The sequence below is a fragment of the Neopelma chrysocephalum genome, unplaced genomic scaffold (assembly GCF_003984885.1).
Source record: "Neopelma chrysocephalum unplaced genomic scaffold, ASM398488v2 Primary Assembly neopelma1_81, whole genome shotgun sequence".
NCBI classification, from domain to species: Eukaryota; Metazoa; Chordata; class Aves; order Passeriformes; family Pipridae; genus Neopelma; species Neopelma chrysocephalum.
The window spans coordinates 4817684-4841872 of NW_020897743.1; positions in this window are offsets into that span (position 1 = coordinate 4817684).

The following is a 24189-nucleotide window of genomic DNA, read 5'->3' on the forward strand; positions in this document are numbered from 1 at the left end:
TTGCACAAGATAGCTACATAAATCTTTGGGCAGAAAAGTGAAGAACAACCTATTCAGCCTAAAACTACAGGGAGCATGGTAGGCAGACTGAATGTAATTAGCTAAAATGGGATTTGGCTGGGACATTGGAGTTAGTTAAAAATATATTATGGGGTCTTGACTGACCAGCAGTAGTCAGGATCCTGGCAGATGTCACGCTGGAGTGGTGGCAGGTCAGTGAGAGCACTGACCCCTTGCCCTGGGTAGGGACACTGGCTCAGAGCTGACTCAGAGGAGGGAGGGCAGTGTCTTCACTGATTAATGTTGAAGTGTGGTGGGTGTGACACAAGAAGTAGTTTTTGGACTATTGTGGGAGTGATGCTTTTTTTTTTTTTGTATGCTTCTTCAGTACCAGTAAAAGAGGGTAGCCCACAGGGAAGGAGGGTGTTTCCAGCAGATGAGATGTAGAACTGAAAATGAGAACACCTTAGTTTTTCTTTATTGCCAGTCCTCGGGGGGGGAGGAAAAAAGTACTTAAACTTGAGGGTTCACTTTGTCCATAAAATAGGATAACCGCACCTTCTTATAAAAAAGATCTGAAGCTTAATTCCTTGCAAGGTGGTTTCATATTTTGGAAGAAATTGTTCTAAGATGTTAAGTAAAACAGTACTATTCAAGCTTGAATGTCTTAGAGTCACAAGCTGTGAAGTGGTGGTCTCTGCAGGGAACTAAAGCACACATTGGAAAACTGCTGATGTATTCATCTCAATTTCTGGAAGCATTTGATGAGGGACCTCCTGATGAGTAGAGAAAGAAGTAAAGTCCAGACCTCTAGTATGTGTTCAGGAAAAATGACAAAGTGGGAGGGAAGATTAAAATCCATGTCTTCATCTGCCCTATTTTTTTGTTTTTAAATCAACATCTCAGAGCTAGAGTTAAAATCCCTGTTTCTAAAGTTATTTTTTCTCATTTTCCTTCTTCGTATTGAAATATGACTTTCTGAGAACGCAGCAGCCTAAAATTTAGTAAGTGGTACAAAAGATTTGGGGAGATCCTATTTTTTCTTCCAAAATTTCGTTCTAGATGAGTGAAGTGGAAAACTAAGTCACTATAATTACATTTGTTCTGTGAGTCAAATCTTTTGCAGTTCCTTTATTGTATTATAAATTTTAGAATTGGGGCCATACTTTTTTTTTTAAATATTCTTTCTGCATATGGTTGGGCCATGGGTCTGCCTTAGTGTATGGATTAGGGCATGAGATTAATGCTTTTATTTCTCTTTTCTGAATGTGGATTACAGGCTTTTTCTGTTTTGTTCAGAGCACTAGCTCGAAGGGATCTTCTCTCCTACTTCTGTTGAGCCCCAGCAGAGCCTGTCAGAACATCTTTTTGCATTCTACATGCTTTCTGGGATGCTTTAGTGGGTATGGTTAAAACAAGGCAAATATTCATGCTTTTTTAGTTAGCTCTTTCATGTTAAAGCCAAGGAAGAGATTCTGTTTTTCTTTGATCCGCCTCCTGCAGATAACGGGTCACACATTCAGCAAAATAACATGTACATTTTGCCTTTTGCAATGCATATCAAATATGTGGTTATGGTTGTGCTGTTGTTCTATTCAAGTGAACAGCAAAGTTGATTAATTAAAAGTTAACATTAAAGGAAACTTAATAGATAGGCTGCATTACAGATAAGATTTTTCTCTGTTAGCCTCAGGACGCAACCACCTGGCTCGTAGTTTATTTATTGTGGTCTCAACTCGTTCCCTAAACACTAGTTACAATTTCCAAAATAACATTTCATCTTACCTACTTTGGTAGTTTTCTGTTTTGTAATGAGATTTTTGTCAGAATATCTGCAGAAGAGCTTCTTTTCCTCCCACACCAATTCTTGCCACTGTATAAGCTCCATTTCATCTGCTCCATGAGCAATTACTATTGAGTGTATTGAGGTGCTTTTAGCAGTTTATTTGCTTATAGCACTGAAAAACAGGTGCTGATCTTTCCTATGTCCTCCTTGGAGAAGCATGATAATGTTTGGCTTAGAAAATAAGACATGTTTGACTCAAATTATATGTCTATATCTATATATCTCTCTATATATATCTCCATTGATTTTTGCCTTGAATTTTTGTTGTTTGATTTTAAAAAGGAAGACTCCCTTTCTTAAGAGGAATTTGTAGTTTAAGAAAACGAACTTATCAGTAAGGATTTGAAGCAATTAGACATCTGCAGTTAGTAAAATGGTACTTTACCCTGTGAGATGTATTAACTCACAGCAAATATGAAGCAAACAATCACTGTGGCAGATCTTACTAATCAGATACAAGAGGAGTGCAGAGAGTTCATGCAGGTTGCTCAGCTGAAGCAGTGCTCTCTCCTGTTACAAATCAATGAGGGTTATGAGTGTGTGTCAGATGGTGCATTTGGCTTAAAAAAAGGAAAAAGAAATCAGGTTCTACAGAAAGTGAAAAGAGAGAGTGTTGTGTACTGGGAAATAGAAGTCTTGGGGGTGGGATTGGCACACTGAGTTTGTTCAAGTAGTTGAGCAGCTTGAAGCAATATGGAAGAAACAAAAGTTTATCAAAACATTGTTAAAATAGGTCTGGAGGAACAGAGAAATTGGAAGTTGACTAGAGGAACCAGACTGCCAAAAAATATTTCAAACCAGGTATATTTGGTTTTTGTTTTTTGAAACTGAGTGTCTTGAAGGCACAAGATACAGGGCAGGTTATTATGCAGTTGCTGGGCGTAAGATAAAAAGACTTTTTGTGCATAAGCTTATGTGGCAGACCAGATCAGCCCTTTGCTCATGTATCAGCCTGGAAATGAATCTCTGACATAAAATGCTGTTGGTGCCAAATAGGAGAAAATTTCATATCCGTTTTCACTTAAAATACCTGAAAAATCATTGAAAATGTCCCTGAAAAGGGATATTCGTAAATGATAAGAATTCTTAAAAATGCTTGTTGAATTCTCTGTACCATCTGGAAGATAGCTTGAAAATGTCCAGGTTGAAGGGTAAGTTGAGAATAATGTCTACATAGAAAGAAAACCATGTCAAAACAAAGCAATACATTGTGTTCTTAATCTGTACCACCAATTGACCTCACAGCACCAGCTACCCATGGACAGGCTGAGGAACAACTCATATAATTGAAGCCACAGTAATACCCCCATGGGCATATCAAAGTTATTTTCTGTAGGGTTGGATGCCATTTGGTTAGTGGGCAGTTGAGGTGAAACAAAAGACTCTGTGCATAAAGGATGTCACACATTCCCACGACCATCAGGAGGCACCAGAACCAGATACTGAATTACTTGTGGTAATTTTGAGAGTATTTTGAGATCGTTACAGGATTGAGGAATTTTTCAGATGTAAAAGAGGTCAGCAGGCTTTGCACTGAAACTTTATAATATAATCTATCTGAAAAGGAAACTGTTTCCCAAGCTTTTAGTACTTCTGCCCCTAGATTTTTGCAAATAGCAATATGAGATGTTTTGAGATGGCACCTGTCATTTGGTTTTGATAAATTCCTTTTGGTGAGTGCTCTGAAGCAGAAATACAGTGGTAAAGAACTGTTGATGAAAAGCATAAACAGCCGAGAGAGCATGGATGAACTGAAAGGGGAAAGCAGGCTAGATAAACCTAAAGCAATTTAAAGGAATTAAGAGCATGTAGTAAAATTGACAAATGAGTGGTAAGAGAAACAGGAAAACAAGGATTGGTGGTCAACACGTGGTATTGTGGAAAGCTGATAATATGGATATGTTTGGTGAAGCGTGATAGTAGAAAAGGCTTCAGTTCTGTGATTTGATTTAGGTATATATTAAGACTGTGTAATTGGACTAACTGAATCTGAGAAAGGACAGCAAAAATAGAGCTGTGTACGAGGGGAGAGAGAGGGGAGGAGTAGGCAGAAAGTTTATAAAATGCAGCAGCAGTTAGGAGGGGTTATAGTTCTTGAGGATGAAGTTTGCTGACATCTCAGGGACACCTCATCTCCATCTGTGGATGGAGCACTCTCAGAAGAGCTTGTAAAACCTGCTCAAGTCAGGACTTGAAGGGGAGTCTGGGGCACTGTGGGGCAGCTGAGCAAGGCTTGCAGTGGAACTCAGCTGAGAGTTCATTACAGCAGCCAGTGAAGCTCAGAGAAGTCTGCACAACTTCCAGGAGTCCCTTTGGAATTGCAGCCTGCCTGAGAACGTCCCCAGGGTCTCAGGCCTGTAGGGAAGAGCCTTCTAAGTGAAAAAAGGTAACAGCCCCCTGAGAGTGTGTGTTGTTTTCCTTAGTCCTCTCCAAGGACTCAAAACTGTCCTCAGGTGATTGGCTATGGAGCTGAGTGCTGTATCTTGGCAAAAATATGTGGTATTCCTTATACTACTGTCATGAAAGGCAAGCTTTAAAAATGCAGGAGTGCAGCACAAATAGAAGCAGATCTCTGGACTGCCTGACTCCGTGATCTATATCAAACAGACTTGACAGAGAGGCCCACTATGAATGTTTTCAGGTCTTTCCCCTAATAATTTTTGATGCTGTCACCTTATTTATATAGCTGAGGTTGTCAGCTCATATGTTTCCATGAAAATACTATAGAAAGTGTCAGGAAAAAATGGGTATAATTCTGTTTAAAAAGGCAATCAATCAGGAAACTCGGATCTATTGGAACTGAGGATTCATTAGTTCCAGTGCTCAGGAACTGTTTGTTCCCTGAAGCAATCTACTAAATTTTAAAATATAAAGCATGTTATATTACAAATGGAAGAAAACAAAGGAGACCACACTGTACTGAAGCTGGTCAACTCCCTGAAAAACCCTTACCTCTTCACATGCCAAATCCAATACAGCCAGAACAAGAAAACTCCAGTCTGAGTGAACTTGAGGTTACCCAGGCTGGCTTAACAGAGACTGAGATATTCCCAGTGTTACATGGTTGTTTTCCTACTCAACCACCCCAGCAATTCATGAATGTGAAAGGAAACTCCTAGGGAGAGCTCATTTTTCAGGCATTCTGCAGTTGTCATCTTTTCCCTTTTATATATTCTATAGAAGTGCTCTACAGTAGAAAAATTTAGAAGAGCAGCTTTTGAAATGCAAGGACAAATGAATCAATTAAAAGTTGTTCTGAAGATGAGAGCAGTGCTGCCTGCCTTTCATGGTATCTTTGTGCAGCACCTAAAACTGAGAGGCTCAGATCTAACTAGTCTCAGACATGATAATTTGAATTTTGTGGCTTAGGAGGTGATATGAAATCTGGCTATTCATAAAATCTGAAAGGAATCCCCTGAGATCTTGGCATAAAAAGGTATTTGGAGAAATTGGTTTTGTATTCCATGATAAAAGTGGTTGTGTGAAACCAGCTCTTAATTTCAGTTTTAGCAAATTGGTTTAGTTTGCCCTTTTAAGGATGTTAAAAAAAAGACCATTGAACTTGGAAGCACAGGATGTGTTTCAATGTAAATAAAGGTTGAAGTCATCATTATTAAGTTCCCAAGTTGCTGGAAAATACAATAAGCACAAATAAGTGAACAGTATACTTTTAGTATCGGGATTTGCTGCCTTTAGGGTAATTGCCTTTTAATAGTAGAATGGGAAAAAAAATACCCCAAACCTATCCATGCAGAAATTCTGCTTTCAGTACTGACAGGTTTGTTTATTGCTAAGTGTTTTCTGCAGAGATTATGAAAGGGAAAAGTCCTAATTAATTTTATTTTTTTTGAAGATTTTAATGCCATTGGACATGTATTTAGTCATGTTTAAAAATTGTTTTGAAGAACAACAACAAAACAAGTCTTTATGATCATGCTTGTGAAGATAACAAATGTGCACGTACCTTTGAAGTTGAGAAGCCCGGCAATTAACATGCAGCAAGGTTGGTTTTTTTCAAAAAACCTTTAAGTCAGACTTCTAAGCAAATTCTAAATTTGGAATGGTTAATTTTTCAAGGGGCTTCACTTGCAGAAGGTTTTTTAAGAATACAGTCTGCTCTGTTGTGAAAGAATGTCTTCAGTGACCGACTTCCATGATAGAGATGTTTGCATGTGTGTGCTTGGTGGAACCAGCTCATCTGCACCATTTATTTCACATTTTTGTATCTGCTGGTGCTAATGGGTTTTCTGGCTTGCTGGAGATGCTTCTCCATCTGTCCAGGGGTGACCTTGAAGAGCAGGTGTCTGTGAAATGGGATGCCCTGAAGCTGCAGGACTCACTGGGAATGCTGGAACCCTGGAAGGCGGCACAGCTGGCAGGGACACATCCCACAGTGTGACTGTTCTTACCAGGGAACTCTTTCACTGGAGTTTCTGCTGAGAATACAATCCCATCAGTGCAAACTGGAGTAGATCTTCCTCCTCTAAAAATTCAAAACCTTTTTATGTACTTCAGGCAGCTGATTAATTGATGTAGAGAATACCTAGTATCAATATTCTGTGATTTCTTCAGCCCCAAGTTTTCTGAAGGACTTCAGGATTCATCATGTGGAGTTGGAAGTACTTTCTTCTCTGGGTTTTCTGTGGCAAGGCTAGCTGTTTTCATGTCTGCATTCTCACAGTCTTCAAACTCTTTCAAAGTAGCCTAAAGCATGACATGCCATGTGTGATTTCAATGGGTGCTTTTTCAGCTCCTGCCTGTTGTCATTTCAAAGAGCAGGGTAGAAGGGTTGTATATTAAATTTGAGTATGCATACCTACCAGATTAGCCATGTCTGCCTCTTAATCAGACAATATTCTGAGTTTATAATACCATCATAGACTTTCAGAACAACTTGTTCAATTGCCTTAACTGAAGTATTACCATGAAATGAATAGTTTAAAGTTATTTCTTTCCTTAAATTCATCTGTCTCCAAAAAAAATTACCAAATGGAAGGTACCATAAATGAGGATCTTTTTAAATCAGCAGCAAGATGATGCCCATCATTTCTTTGATGTGGTGTGATTTATCACATCAAGAGGGGATATATCAAATCAGAAAACTCTCAGGGGGTTTAACTATTCCACAGGGAAGAGAGGCAGAGTGGGGATGAGTCACACACATCACGCCTTAATTCTGCATTTTGATAGTTTACACTCCACAAAACAGTAACAGATTCCAGATAACGCAATTGTCATAGTCTTTATTTTAGAAATTACTGTGTAATTGGGGATGAGTGTGCACTCTAACCCGCATTTAGGGGAAGTCACTGGAATGTTATGCTTTCCCTGACATTGGTGAGAAGGGGCATTGAAGCAGATCTTGCATCTTGTAGAATACTCCACTGCTCTGAGCATCCCAAGGCAATGATATCCAGTACAAAGAGCTGCAGCCTTGCCACTACTCTGCTGTGATAGACAATGATGAGGTGAATTTTTAAACAAACTGAATTTTAGGGATTTTTTTTTTTTTTAGTCACTCCATTAAATTTGGTTTATCTGTGGCTGCTCAAGGACTAGATTAGTTTATTTGAAAGTGGAAAACATTGCAGATTGTCCACTCAGTGGTTCTGGGCTACAAAATATGAGATGATCTCATCTGAAAGGACAACTTAAAGTATTTCTTACTGGTTTTATTCCCCTGCTTATGCTTTCCCATCTGTGGGTTATGATAAAACCAGGTTTTTGGTTGTACCTCCATGTCTTATCTTTATCCATAGGACAATAGAATCCTATTTCCTGGGAGTATCCAGTCACAGTTTTAAATAAATTTTCAAAGACTTAGATTAGAAAAACTGCCTAGGGGTGAGTGCTCTGTTCCTTTTTCTCATAGTTAGGTTGAATCTGGTTCTTCTGACTGTTTCCATGTATGCTTTTTTCACTAGTCTCTCTGAATTTTAATACTGGTAGAAACATAATTATAGAAATACCTGTGGTGGTGTTTGTTTTTTTTTTAAACCCCTCTATTTTCCAATCTGATTTCTCTGCTGTATATCCATCCTATTTCTCTGCTAAAATGTTTCTGATTTGCCTCACTTGAATGTGTTGGTTTAGTGGCAACTTGTTAATGAAGTTTAAGTAATTCAGTGGAATCAAGAGGAGAGAAAATAGCTTCACAGGGATTATATGGTATTCACCTACTAAATAGGGATGTAGACCTCAGTTAATCTTAAGCCTTTATTTCAGTGATTTCCTAGTAAGATGATAGCTAACAGCAAAATCCAAACTAGCTTCAATCTTATCCAAAGTAAATTTTTCTGGCAGTGTATCTACTTAGATTGTACCTTAAAATCTATCCAGACAACTTGAACTGACAATTTGGTTTCAAGTCCCTTTTAAGTGTGGGTAATCTCTGTCAGCAGCATGGTAATATTCAGTCTCAGTTACTTTTAGTACTTCCAGATCTGTAGAAAAGCAGAAATAAATTGTTAGGTTAGAGCTACAAAGAGGAATGAACTGATTTTGGTCATGGCTTCATATTTGTGAAAGACAAGACAGAATTAATAAATTAATATTTCCTTAATTTTTTGGAAGAGTTTTTTCATCTTATTTTCTCCATTTTGACTCTGGTTTCAAGTCTGTCTGTACATATCAGATACACAGAACAGCACTTGACTGTGATCTGAATCCTAGAACAAACACCTATTTATGTTTATTACTAGTAAGATAGTACTGTGTGGAATTGAAGTATAATTCATGTTCCAGCTCACAGCTACATAAATGGGAGATGTGACAGGAGAGACACTGGAATACTTGTGATTGTGGGGAGAAAATTGCCTATATTGTGTTTTTAATTTTCCTAAAAGAAGGCTTTTAACTTTTAGTTTTTCAGGGTTCATTTTGTTGAAAAATTGGCCACCCACACATCTCCCACTAATACATTTCCTTCTGTGCAGTAGTTGGCTTAGTTTTGTCACTGTCATGTGTGGATGATGCCAATATCTTTCGCTGCTGTTACACCTATTTTACAAAGGACAGAACAACGATCTCTAGGGGTCTTTCCTTCCCCTTTTTAATGTAAATGTCAGTTTTTTTCCTGTGGTTTTGTAGTGGTCCATGAGTTTCACTTCTTCCCCCATAAGGTTCAAAAGCCTTTTTACTGACTTGTCACTTGCCTCAGGTAGCAGCTGGCACTGTTGATGTGTTCTCCCAAAAGTGTTCAGCAAGGTTGTGGCTACAGTGTGATTGTTCTATGCTCTGGTTGTTCTGCTTTTACAAAAATAACTCAGGTATGCTAAGCTTAGGCACCTTCAAATGCCTTTTTTTTTGGTTTTTTTGGTAGTTAAGTGACAGAATAACACATTAGCATTTCAGTAAGGCACTGGGTGATTCATTTTCTTCTTGAAACTTCTTCATTTGCATGTATCATCTTGTTCTTTTTCACTGAAATTAAAGTTGTGAAAAGACTGGAATTTATATTTCATTCTTGTCGATGTGTTTCATGTTGTATTGCATGTTTGGTTTTTCTTCTATCTCCTTTATATAATGACTGGCTTATTCACTCAGTTCTGCTGATTTTTATTTTTTCTTTAATGTTTCAAGATGCCTGAAAAATGATTCTGAATTTTTGAGATCTGCAATTTTATTCTAGAACAGACAGTCTGAATTCTGAAAGTTTGAGTCCATTTCTGCCATCCCAAAACTGAGCCTGTGTGTGCCTTGGGAGGAGAAGTTTAAAAGGTTTAGGAGAACAGGGACAAACATGCTGCACACAAAGGATAAGAGGTTCTGACATAACTCCTCTCGAGCTCCCAGCTGCATCCATAGGCTTCAAGAGTTTCAGCATTGAACTAGGGCTAATGCATAAATAGCTAAGTAATCTACAGTTGGTACATGCTTATTATGAGGGAGAGTTTTATATTTCTATAACACATAAATTCAGCAGGAATTACACTTACTGACCCACTCTCCCAATCCTCCTTCACTTCATGTTCTTTCTCTTCCCAAGTTCTGGGTTTTAGTTTTTTTTCCCAGGCCTTTCCCACTTGAATAGATTAGGCCAATTAACTTTATGAGCGTTCTTAGGGGGATTTTTTGATTTGTGTTTTCCCCTCAGCAAACTTCATAGGCAGTGCTGTGAGCCAACCTTCAAAGCTGCTGAGCACTGGGAGTTCCTTGTAGAGGAGGGAAACGACTGGGGAATTGAGCACCCTTTGAAAATGTGGCTGTGTGTTTATCTCTCCTGTTTGGTCAGTGGGCTTCTTATGTCAGGATTACCCTGATATCAGCACCAGCTTGGCTCTGAACACAGCACAGCTCAATTAGCCAAGTTTTACTTCCCTAGGTTTGCCTGCCTCCTTTCTTCTCTGTGCTTTTTCTGGAGATCAAACTGTTCTTTTGGAGCAAGAGAGCTCAAAAACTGAGCTGGCTAAATCCCCACAGTAGTTTCATTCAGGATTTTTGTTATGATTCACAGGACTTGACAGAATGAAAAAACAAACAAATAAATGAGCTTTTCCGGAAGTGCTGTTCCCCGAGTGACTTGTTTCACCTCTCACAAATGAGGTGCAGAGATAAAGGAGAATTTAGGCTGACTGTAAATTCAAAATCTGAATTATAGATAAATTAAAATATTTTATTGTGCTAACTTTTCTCCTTCCAAGAGCTCACTGACTTGCTTAAAGAGGAGGACATAGTCATCTATACAGTAAGGAGACCAGCACTGAGTAACTAAATCATTTAATAAGAAATTACAAGCAGTTTCTCTGGTGTGCTTTCTTTTTCATCACTATTTGGGTGTATTCTGATTGGGCTGTGCATTTGGCGAGTTGCCTTTGGCTATTCTTAGAAACAGATGCAAAACATTTGCAAAAAGCCTCTTTGAAATCTGTGTTTTAGAGTTGCTACAGTCTCCTGCCTGTAGGACAGACAGTACTCCTGGGGCTGACTGGCATCCTGGATTACTCATTATAGAGGAAGAGAACCTCCACAACATCAAAATGCAATTTTTTGCCAGCTTTGTGAAAAATGTTGCAGATCAGAAGCATGGCTGCTAACCCTTGTGGGGCTGCTTTCAGTGCAGAACCCCACTGGGGAGTACAGTCTGCTGCTTAAATAATGCTCAGGGTGACAAAGGTGACAGAACAGCTCCTCTGCCAGGTGTGCTGGGTATGATCAGGCTGCCTGGTGTCCCAGAGATGACTGTTTTTTGGGTTTTTTAGCAGTCCCTCAGAGTGGCAGGAGGGACAAATTCTCTTATTTCTCTGGCACTGAGCAGATAAATGAACATCCAGCTTTGGGATTAGAGCTGAAAGAGGAGGAATCAAAGATCTGACCTGTGTATATGTGCCTTCCTCTTGAGGAAGCACAGCTTGTCCTCAGTTCTCACTGGAGAATTCTGTTCTTGTCACAGGATTCTGGTAGTTTTACCTGCATGAGCCTTTGGCAAGACAGAGGAGGAACCACATTCATATTTTGCTCTTGCTTTTAAAACAGCTGGCCAAATGATATAAAAAGTTCTGCTACAAGAAGATGTATTTCACTTTAAAATTACCAGATTGAGGAGTAGTGTGTTCATTGCAGGAATTGCCAGACCTGCAGGAGTTCAGTGCTGGGAAAACAGAACTGTGCTGTGCTGAGCATCCCCTGTGTCTGTTGTGTAGGTAGAGAAGCTCTGCCTGGGCAAAGGGGAGAGGGGCTGCTCCTGGCTGACTTCAGACATCACAGTCCAAGCACACACTGGTGCACTTGGCCTCCTGCTCCCTTGCTGCTCCTGCCCCAGCTAATGCCCTCTTATCCCAGTGCCCTCTCTTTTCCTTTGAATTTCCTCCTTCTCAGCATGCCAAGTGTGTCCTCCTGGGAGCTCTGACCATGCTTGTGTGGGAGTTGCAAAAAAAGACTGGGGAAGCATCAGGTTCTCCAGACCCTCTGTGAGAGATCTCACCCTCCAGTGAGATCTGAACCTGAGCAGGCTTCACTCTGTCTTATTCTGCGCTGTGGAATTACTCTCAAGCAATCTATAAAAATATATAAATAAATTCACAGAAGTTGAGGCTTTTTCCTTATTTTGCCCCACTGCCTCTGCTCCCCAGATCTAAGACAAAGAACCAGCAAAGAGAACAAACAGCCTTAGGCAAAGTGCTGTGGAGATGAGACTGTAAAGGAAGAAAAGAGAAAGCTGAAAACTTTCAGCACAGTCTGTCAGCCTTGGGCATGGAATATGAACCAAGCAGGTCTGGAAATACTTCATCAGTGACTAATGATTGTTCTTCTCTGCAAACCTTTTGTAATATCTGCTGCAAATTAAGTTTTCATAGTTAAATAAGCACGCAGGGCAACTGAATGTGCTCTTTGATATCTCTTGTGTATATGCACTGCCTGTATTTTTCCATGGATCACTTGCCTGTACTGGACAGGTTCAGCATAGCTATTAAACAGTGTCAGTGTGGGAGCTGCTGTAACCCAACCCTTAGATATATTCTTTTCTTTAAAGAGACCTTATATGCAGGAGAGCCTCAGGCTGAGCTATGAAGGCATAAGAAGTGACTAAAGTAAGAAGTAGTTCAAACTAAGGCTATTGTAATAAAATAATTATATCCGGTATCAGTTGACTTAAACTGTTGACTAAAACTGTGCTGCATCAAAATGCTGTGACTCCACACTGCCTTTGAAATAAGCTCACTTTGGAGCTTCTGGATGATATTCTCTGGCATGTTACTTGCATTTATACTGGTATGACATCAATTATAGGCAGACATTTATTGCAGTATGGTAGAGTAGGATGACCGTGGCTTCATTTATTAGTGAGACCTCAAATGTAACCTAGTTCTTCCCTGATGGAGATGTGCAGAAAGTGAAAATGCACCCAAAGTCTCTGAAAACATTTTCAGGTCTGAATGTACTAAAAAGGTGAGTCGAGGATGTAGTTTTAATTTTTTTTTAATCCCCTTGGAGATCATGCTGTCTAATTGCAACATGGACCTTTTGGAAGGCTTTACCCTCTTGTGGCAGGTGCTCATTCCTTAACACACTCCTGTTACCTGATTACAGCACCTCTGCTGAAATCTCTTCTGCTTAAAGAGCATCTGACCCAAGAAAAGCCTGAGATTGGAGGGTAAGAAATGCATAGCTAAGCATAAGTAAAGAGATAGTTAACACATAATATTGTATGTGAAGATAGAAATTATCTACTTGCATAAGAAATAATTTTTTTAATATCTGGATCAAGTGTCTAGTGTGAAAATGAGATTTTAAAGGCTGCATATTTACTTTAGTAATATTGTGCAGTGTTAATGCATTGAATATTACTTGGGTATTGTTAAAGGGTAAAAAGAAAGGCAAGTAAAGCACCATAAAATCATTAAAACATGAATATTGAATGGCTTCTTTTCACCCAAATATACTTGAACTATAAATTCCTAAAAGCAAGCACTTCTCCCCCAAATTACCCTTGAAATAGTTTTTGTTGCCTCTTTTTAAATGTGCTCATTAGGTAGCCTATGGAGTATATAAGTAAGTTCCTGTTTTGTGTTGCTTATTTTTGTTTCTTTATACTTGAAGTGGCTTTAGTAGAATAGAGGAGGGAAACCTGTATTTTATACAGTAATAATATGATCTGATAGATTCTCAAATGAAATACACATGCAAATCAGGAGTGCTTGAAATGATTTCAGCTACTTTTAGGATTACATCAGGGAGAACAACATAAAGAAACTTGCCCAGAGTCACTGCACTTATTAGGAAATGCCTCAGAAACCTCCCTGGTGAAATGCAAATGAGATTTATAAGTCAATACAGGAGATGCAACAGGACCAACTTCCCAGAGACATCCTGCCATGTCAGTGTTAACTTCCCACTTTTAACTTCTTTCTTTACAAATTCACAAATCTCGAATCTGTTGTGTGTTATGAATTTGTAAATTCAAACTGACCTTGATAACTTAAAACAGCAAAACCTACACAACAAAGCAAATCTCCAGGGAACCACTGGGGATGTGGCGCAGTGATGAAAATAAAAGAATGACATGGTTTTTTTTTTTTTCCTTCCTGAGGAAACCCTGCTGTATTTTAAGCATACTTGTTAATAATATCTAAAGTGATTGTTTTGGTTTTCAACTTGCATGACAGATGACTGCCAAATGTCACATGAGCCTATGGACAATAACCAGCACTCTGCTGTGGGCTCAAACAAAATATTAACAAGGCACTTATATGGCTCAATCCCTTTACTTCCTTAGCAAAGAGCCTTTCTCTGTCTATTGAGGTTTAACAGCTGCTGAGATCAACACCTGAGCTGTTTATTAGAACTGCATTTTTGCTTTTGTTTTGTTTTCCCAGGAAGACCTATCTCTGGGTGACACACAGGAAAGCACATGGAGGCTTCTTTCTGAAGTTATATTCGAGATTAGTGCAGGTCATGTGTTTATAGACTCTCTGTAGACTTTTTTTCTAATTCTCTACTGTGATATGCATTGCTAAAGGAAGAGTAGAAAGGGATTTACAGTATAGTACCAGATTCTTGATCCTACTGCAAGTATATTGAGGAAGTAATGAGGTAAAGAGATTTTCTTTCTCTTTGAGCTTGTGGCAAAGACTGGGCAGCTGTGGTAGACTCAGATGGAGAAATTCAAATGCCAGTACCTTTATATATTGGTCAGCAGATTTTGTGTAAATTCTAGACCAGAATACAGGAGAAACAGGTTCCCCTGCAGAAAGTGTGTTTTGGGCCAGGGGCTGTAAATAGACTTACCTTACACAGATCACTGGTATTGGTTGGAGTAAAAGGCTGTGAAGTTTATTGCCTGTTCTACATAACAGCATTTTTTGTGAGGCCGTGAAAAAAATCAACAACATAAAATAAAACATCAACATTGTTTATTTTCTTACTTTGATATCGTGGTAGAATAAGGATATTTTAAAGTCTTTGCTCACCTTAGGAAAAGAATTCAAACCCACCTCTAGATGCAACATCAGATAAAGCCTTTGGGCTCTATCTCAAAGAGGTTTGATTCTACTGATGGAAAAATAGAGCACAGTATTTTTATTTCTCTTTATTTAGAGAAACAGCAGGATAGTAGACTTCCTGTAAACAGTAATGTCTTTTGTGGATTATATCTGACTTACAATATTTATTGCCTAATTCATATAAAGCTAACTACTGCAGAGTGAGGAGATAAATAGTATTTATTTTATTACCCACATGAGATTTAATGATAATTGGATTATCTTCAATTCAGTGATACTTCTCTAAAGTAAACCAAGTAAAGGAATATCAATGTCTTTAAAAATAATTTCCATGATGAAAACTTATGAACTGACTGTTTAAGCAAACTGAATATTAGCTTGAGTTTTCAGTCAGAATATGGCCCCTGAGATGAAATCCCCTCTGTCAAGTACATGCAAAAAAAGGGAGCTATATAAGTAAGTAAAAAACATATTTATATATATGGCTTGTTGATACTTTAATGTTTTCCAGAATGGCTGCTATTTTCTTTAAGCATGTTTTCGTTTCTGCTTCTAATTTCTTGCTGCTTTGACCTGACTTTAAACTGAAAATTTTTGGGGTGCAAGTAGTACATTTCTCTGTGCAGATGTGATCAGTACACAGAGATAATGGGATAAGTCTAATTTTTTAGGGGCTCTGAGAAACAGCTTTAGCTGATAATTAGTGAAGCAAGTAACAGTGGAAGTGGAGAAATGAAGCTCTAATAAAATTGGGTTAAAGATGTGATAGGGAAAGAAAAGAGAATTAGAGGAATGAAAGCCCTAGGTTGGGTAGGTGACCTTCTCCTAATATGTGCTGTAGTGAGTACACAGGTGTTGAAATAATTGACGTGACATAAAGGAGAGTAAGACTAATGTAGCGATTAAGCAAACCAAAAGTCATGCTTGCCAGAGTTTGGATTGTTATATATTATTTTACAGCATCTTCTCCACTGCTGGGAGGGCTGGGGGATGCAGGTGGAGAAAAGGGCATGGTCAGACTTGTATTGGTTCAAGCAACGTAACATTTATTCCCTTGATATCTGGCTGTCTGAGCTCTGCTAGTGCTGTGTTAATTTAATATTGCTGTGGACACCTTGGTGTTCTAATCATTGTCAGAGGTGACAAAAGTCACCAAGTAGTTTCCAGCTACTTGGAAAAGTGAATAAATTCAGTGTGCTTTCACTTAGGTAAATTAGTCTCCTAAAGACACCAGATAAGGCACTTCTTTACTATTACTGTGCATATTATGAATAAAATGACCACTTACACTGAATAACTCAAATATAAATCTATTTCTGGAACCAAATATTTCCTGAATAAAGAAAAAAAATCTTTTTAATAGATTTGTGACAAGTAAAGTAGTATCTTTATGCAAGGGGCTTTGAATATATAAAATGTCATCTTGAAAGCAGTATCTTACCATGAGATTTCTTTTTTTAGTTGAATAAGTTGTTTGTTTTTTTTTCCTCTCCCAAAGATTATCGGAACTTGGACTTTAGGACTGACTTTTCAGGGATGCACTTCTTCCTGATTACTAGTAGCAATTATGCAACTTGGAGATGTATCCTAGAACTAAAGGGCATTAAACACCTCATATATTCCATGATGTATATTTTTCAGTACAGCCCAGCTCCTGGAACAGTGCCACCTTGATTACAAGTAATACTTCGAAAATAAGAATTCTGAATGCTCAAAAGATCATAAGGAAGACTAAGAAATCCTTGTGAAATCTGGGCCAAAATGTGTCTCTTAAACTGTGTGCAGGTACAAACACAACCATTCTCATGGCACATTTAATTTGAGTTTTTTTTTTCTTGGGGAAATCAAGTAAGTTTGGCTGATTTACTTTATGAAAGACAAATAGGGACTTCTCAAAGGAAGGGAAGTACAATGCTGGAGGATGCTTATTCTGGAATCTCCTCCCACTCCTTCACCTCGTCTAACAGCAGACAAGCTGGAAAGCTTTGTGTACACTCAACATAAGTGAATATACACGCTGTATGTTCCTTATGGCAGGAATCCTTCCCATTTCTGTGAAATATTCTGCATAACAGTGGGTCTGTGCTATCTAAAAAGCAACAGGACCAGTAGAAGCAATGAGAAAACCCTTTTATTTTGGGTAAAGACCCACCAGGGGGATCTAATGAAAAGGAGAAGAAATGGCATGGCAACTAAGAGAGCTTTTGATGAATCACTGCTAATGAGGAACCTGGATTTCAAACTGTGGAAGAGAAGGGCTAAGGAGCCCTTAGAGATGCAGATTAAGAAGGGCAGGAGCAGTGCCACACAACACTCTGGTTCTCCAGATTGCCATGAACACCACAAGACTTGAAAGCTTCCTCTGTGCCAGGCAACGAAGGAGACTTGTACACCTGAGAGCTGTTGTGTGGGAGATATCAACTGCACCAGGAAAAGGATATCAAAAGCAGCAAATCCCAGCACTTTGGGGACAAATACATAGATCAAATCATCAAACCATCCGGGCTTGTAGCATCAAACACAGGATCACAAACTGATCCTCTTGCTCACGTCGGACTGTGCTGTAATTTCATCATTAATTTCAGCTGTGGGAAGGCAGAAAAGAGGAGGCAGAAGGAGTCGAAATCCTTTGGGCCTGTGAGAGCCAGGGCTGTGTGTACCCTGATTATCTAATTTTCATGAAGTTCCTCTGATTAAAAGGTTTTATCAGAAAAGCCAATGAGAAGACAAGCCAAGCATTGACACTGTCCTTGTTCTAGGCCAGATGTTGTACCTTGTAACACTGGCAACGCTGAAAATTTTCCCCAGCCTGCCCAATGAACCTTCCCACAGCCAGCAAGGGTGGGTTTGTGCATCAGAACGGCACAAGGGCTAAAGGTTTTCATCCTCCCTGTTGTTATTTGCCAGAATCTTAAGTAAACCAGGTCTTGTAAGGAGTTCCATTCCCTACTGACCTTGTCAGTGCTGCAAGGAATTGGCCTCTAATTGCAGAACTGGCAACTAAAACTCAAATAGCAAATCTAAGAACAATTGTAACTTCACTTTTTAATTTCTGTAGAAGAACCTGATCCTTTTTTACTAATTTAAAGTTTTACTGTGGGATCTTTTTTGTGGTTTCCTGTTTGTTGTTGTTTTTTTTTTTTTAGACAGATTCAAACTCAGAAACACTGAACAAAATTTTCCAATGCTTTTGATTAAAATTTTAAAGAAATTAGATTTATGCATATGTCAGTTCTTTAAAATATGACCTCAATAACATTAAAGGTATAGCCCACGCTAGAGGAAATCAATAATAGTAATTTAAGAACACTATCTACATTTTTCTCTTCTCTGATGTGCATACATTCTAAATAAAAATGTATGGTATTTATACCATAGAAGAAGACTCATTGAAGGAACTGTTAATGTACACATGATGTTGTATAAGGAGTTTCATTTGACAATGTAGTGTAGGAAGGGAGGAAAACAATTTGCTGAATGATACTCAGTAAACAGTTTTTCAGTTCTAAGCACAAGGATGAAATAAGGGAATTTTTAATTAGAGCATGTATGGATAAAGGCTTTGATTTTTGTGGGGAATGTGTCTGTGTCAGGGATAATGTTAGTTTTCCTCAAAGCACTGGTCCAGATAAGAGACTGTAGTACTGTAGCTTCCTCATGGATCTGGTACAGATGGCAGAGCTGCAATTTTTGATTCTCTGTAGACTCAAATGTTTCATATCCTGATGATTCTGTGTCAGTGGGAATGGGTATGAGCACATGTCATTCAGACTTTCATCTGAGCTCTCACAATAGTAGGAAACCTGTGTTCACGAGACCTTTATTTCAGATGATTTTTAATGTTTCAAATTATAAATAAAGTATTTGTCAGTGCTTTCTGAATCTGCCTTAGTGCAGTAATTGTGTGTCCAGGTTTGAAAGAGAACATGGAACTCAAATGCTGGTTTAACAGATAATACACACTGATAAGAATGACTTGTTGCAATTCACTCACGGGGACCCTGGAGTAGCAACTGCAAAATAGAGCAAACAAAGCAAAATTTGAAAGGAAAGGATTTGTGTGTTGGAAGTTGGACCCTGTGGAAGCAGGTGGCTTGGTGCACAGTGAATCACTAATCAACAGAAGGTTTAGTTTTTGAGGCTGTTTCCCACTGGAGCTTTTCCTGTGTAAGCACTTACTGGCTGACCTCAAATAAAGCAAAGCATCCCTTTGAAATAGCAGCTTCCTTGCAGGGCATTTTATCCCCAGGTGATTGGAGTAATCACAAGTGAATAAATCATGTATATATCATGTATATTTACTTCTATTGCAGTATTAAGAGCCTTCTTTAAAAATATAAGAATGCTCTTGTTAATTTGCAGAAAGGGCTGTGTGGGAGAGAAGCAGAGATGGTGAGTAACTAAAAAAGATGAGAAAAGACAGAATAATATGGCTACTAACCCCACTGGTAGAAAAATGATCATGCCCCTAGCATTATCATCTGTCCTTGTCAGCAGCAGTGAGAAAATTATTTGTGCTCACAAAACTTAATGATTTTGAATAATGGAGAACAAAAATAAATTACTCAAGTTTGGATGTGATGTCACCTGGTAGTTTTTAAGTGTCTTCTGCAACTTTTTTCAGGGAGTTTGATTACAATGATTTCAACTGTGGTGTCATTGAGAGCTGAACTTCAGTCCATGGGTTTCAAAGTACTGCTTTGTCAGGCATTTCCATCTTTGTCACCTCCATCCTTGTTTTGAGCTGACAGTAACAGAGATGGAAGGAGATAAGAGATGAAGAGAAGGAAACTGTAGAATTGCTTAATAGAAGAAAGGACTTTTAGCAGAGTAAAACTAAAAATGCATCAAGGTTAGCTGTCTGGAAGCTAACACACTTAGCTATCTGCGGACCTTGCACAGCTTTGAGCAGAAAAAAAGGAACCAATATGCTTATGGACAGAAATCTGGAGTCAGAAGTCTGTTATTGCACAGAAGGATGAAAAAGTTTGAGTGTTCAGAAGCCCCCACGATTTGTACACAGAATGTGAAATTGGAAGTTAAACAGTGAATTTATGAAAACTGTGTTCTGAATCACTTCAGCTGTTCAATGCAGACCTCAAATAGTTTCATTACACTTGTCTTGGAGGGTAATAGAAGAGTAAAACGCTAACCTAAGATACTTTACTGATCTTAGCCAAAATCATTCCATAACTACTGAGTTTAACATTTTTGAAGGCAGTTTGATTTTTTTTTTCCTTTACACGACCTTTTATTTTTCAAGCACTATGACTTTTTTTTCCTGAGAAAGAGGAATAAAGCCTGCAGCAATCTAGTTTTAGAAGCTGCTTTAAAGAATACAGTTGATCTAAACAGTTTTCCTGAACTCTCTACATTTTAGGTGACAAATCTTTGAACTGTTACTCAGATTACACCTTACCCTATCTGCAGGATGGTTTAGTGGCCTTCCTCCTTGGACACTGCAGTCTCTGAATAGCCAATGAATGAGATGCAGTGGTGACAGCAATGAGCAGGACATTGTATCTCTACAGAACCCCCCAATACGATACTCTGCCTTACTGTATGCTTGAGTCATTATAACTGTTTCAGAAAAGAAGTTATTAATAATAATTGTGACTTTTTTCGACCTGCAAGCCTTCTGCCTCGCTGAGAGGGATGTAATTATATTGGTAAGAACAGCGGCACACTAAATCTTTCACTTTGAAACAATTTACTTTGAATAGATACTTAAATGTTTTAACGCAGATGCAAAAAAGACAAGTTTATTTGTAACTTTGTTATTCAGAGCCAGCCTGTCATTGTGCTAAGCATTATGTAATGTTAGCAAAATAGAGTCAGAGCCTACACATCTTCTGCTAACTGGTGCACTTCACAGAAAAACAAATATCAATTTACAAAAGCAAATATCTGCAGAACAGAGGGTAAAACTGTAATTCTCACATTGCAGTGCCAGTAAATAGCAGTACAAGTGTTTGTGAACTTGCAGAGCCGTTCAGATGCCAGTGCTTATCCAAAATAAACAGGTGTGCAGGTGCAAAACCCAGAGCAGTGAATCCACCCAGACCAGTGCCCTTTCTAGCCTGATACCACAGTTCCCTGCAGGTGCACACTGGTGCAGCCCTGACTGCACACTGCAGTCCAGCTGGGGCTTAGAAATGTTCCACTGGTGTTCCACCGTGATTTCACATCAGGATACGGTTCCTGTATTACGTTAAATTCTATTATAAAACAAGGTGTTATTATCAGACATCATTCTGTGTGTTTTAGCCTCAATGAGGGTTCAGCCTTCAGTGGGTTTCAAGTTTAGTAGCCTGGGTTTTTGTTACCCACATACTCTTACATTGCTTGGCTAGAATCAATGAACAGAAGAAAAGAATTAGAAATGATCATATCTGTATATGAAATATGAATGAAATACTGCCTCCACCTTTTTCTCGTTACTCTTTTTGTATATTCTTACGTTTTGTCAACTTTGGTGTATTTAACTTCCTACCTCTTGAGTTGTTGATCATTATAATGTATTACATAGAAAAACATAAAGTTACAGAGGAAAGGGAAGGACTTTGAAGTTTTTTTCTTACCTTTTAATGTGTTCCCACTGCACATAAGATAAAAGCAGCTAAAAATATTTCTGCACCCAGTTGCTTTGTAGAGTTTGCTTGATTCTCAAGAGAAAAAAAAAGCTTTTGTACTAGGTCCCCTTATCCTTTAAACATAACAAGGTTTTTCCAGAATAATCAAAAAATAGACACTTGCTATTAGACTGAACATGATGCTAAGGAGTCCAAGCATGTATTAAGAATATAGGCAAAAATAAAAAGTTCAAGTGTAAAAGTGACCTGTCCTGAATTTAACTTTCAGACCATCTTCCTCCTCCTTTTTCCTTTGCACGTTATGGTGGCCCAATAAGACTTGGATCAGCGCCTCCTAAATTCCATTTTTTTGCCTCTTCTCGTATATGCATGCTTACTCTTGTTACTTAGTTAAGGAGTTCAAAGATTATATTGATCCTGCAGTATGGTGGGGGGCAAAAGCAAAGGCAATTCTGCTGCTTCCTTCCATTCCCTGCATAAAAAAGATGGGTGATGTCAGAGGGTATAAAGAGGTAATGAATAATTTGATTAAGGAACTGAATTTGTGTCTGGTCTGTGAATGTGCTGTATGAGTATTTGGGACCTGGATTTTTAATGAAATAGTGTAGCAGACTGTTAAAGGTTGTACTCTTTTGCCACCCACCAAACTAGTGACTGCAGCTGTTAGATTTCCTAAGACATCTTATTGAGACTGCTGGTTTCATTGACTTTCCTGAACTGAGTCAGTCCTGAGGTGTCACCATAGAGGATGCACATGGTCTAGAGCTGGAGGTTACCCTGCCTTGGTAAGTGTTGGAACTGGAAATATAGATACAGGTATTTCATGCAAACTTGCCAGTTTTGTAATTGCTATTAAATTCACAACAGGCAGAAGTTCAATTTCTATTTAATTAATGTGCTGTGATACTTAGAGTAATTTCTTTTCTCTTACAGATATGTAACTAAATCCTTCTTAACTGTATTTGTCTTAATTCCATTACTCAAGTTCTCACAATGGCTGAGTTTTCAGGAAACATTCTTTGATATAATACTTAATAATTTAGCTCTCTGTGATTTTTTTTTTTTGGGGGGGGGAATTTTCAGCCACTATTTCAACGTGCCTTAAAATAAAAGCAAAGCTTAAAAATCACAATTTTCTGCCTGAGAGAATATTGAAATGAAAGTACATATAAGAAGGATCTGATTACAACGTGCAAAAATAGAATGGCATAAATCCTTCATTTTTAAAGAACTTTGTTTTGGATTGAAGTTTAATCAAATTGCACTTTAAGTGTTTGAGTTCAAACAGAGAGGAAAGCTCAGAGCATTACCCTAGATCCTATAAACCCTTTCTCCTGTGATAAGTCCTTCTTCACCTGAATAGTTTGTGTGATGTCAGTGGCTTGAGTGCTCATCAGCCTCGAGTGATGTAGCACAATTTACAGGGAAATGAGCCTTTGAAATTTTGGCAGACTGTATTATGGCCACATAATGTGCCTACATTAGTCTACCCTCTCTACATGACACAGGGAAAAGTTTCTGTGACTGATGCCAAGTGGAGGCTGTGGCTGTCTGGAAGGATTAAAACCAGGGATTGCTTTGTTTGTGGAGGGTTGCTATAAGGTGGATATTGTGCAAGGTCTGATCAATGTATGCTTGCCATGAGTATGTTTGCAGCCAGTGCTTGGGTTCTCTGCAACATGCTGGGATTTCCAGGCTGATATCAGATACTTTCACAGCTCCTGCTGATTCTCAACAGGTATTCAACCACTGTATAGGGATAGTAGTGCTTTGGGGAATGCCCACAAAATCAACCCCCCACCCCCCAGGGAATATGATTAATCCAGCTCTTCAGAATCATTCCTGAGAGACTTCCAGATAGAAAAAGTGACAAAAAACTGAGGGGGAAAAGCAGATGTATGACAGAACTAGTCACAAATGCCAAGTATAAACAGGGATAGATTTATCAAGAAGCAGTTATTGATTCTTCTGCCTTTTCCTTCTGCTTTGGTTGATACCTTCTATTCCCTCTTCCCACACACAATTTTTCATTTCTCATTTTTCTTACAGCAGTATTCCCGTTTCCTTCTGTGCATAAAGCCTGACCTCTAAGGTTTCAGCAAGGATTCCACTTATCCTTCAGATCCTCTGCACTACCTTCAAGTAATGAGCTGGCTAAAACTGAAAAATAGGTGTGGAGAAGTAAGGAAACATGAAACATGAATTGTATGTTTTATTCTTCAGATGTTGCTTGTCAATGCTCTCTATAAGGAATGAAAACAATCCAGTTAAAAAATCTGGCCAGAAGTTGCTTAACTCTGAGAGATGGGGGATAGGAACAAGAAAGCAGTGACAATTAAAAAACAGATTCAGATGGAAATTCTGCAAGTATATTTTGTTCTTGTTTCTGTTTTTTGTTCTTTTGTTGAAATAAGAAAGATGATAAATTTAAGATCACTCTGAAAATCCTTGTTCCATATGCAGAGCATGCATCTTTGGGTTGTTTTGCTCTTTTAATGTTATTCAATTAAAACACTGTTTTGAAGTGGAAACTGTAAAATTCAATCTGAAATGTCTCAGAAATTTCCTTCCCCATATGTTCCATGAAATTAGCCAGTAAATTGATCTGAATTTAATTTTTTTCAAGTGTCAAATGCTCTTTATGTTCAAAAATTATATATAGCGTCAAAACATCCAAGTGTGGTAAAATAGTTTAAAACCCCAAATAATTAATAGCTAAGTACAATCCTAGTGTTCATGTAATATTTCTAGTGTACTAGAACAGAGTACAAATGCCTAAATGAGATGAATCACCCCGATAAAACTGAAG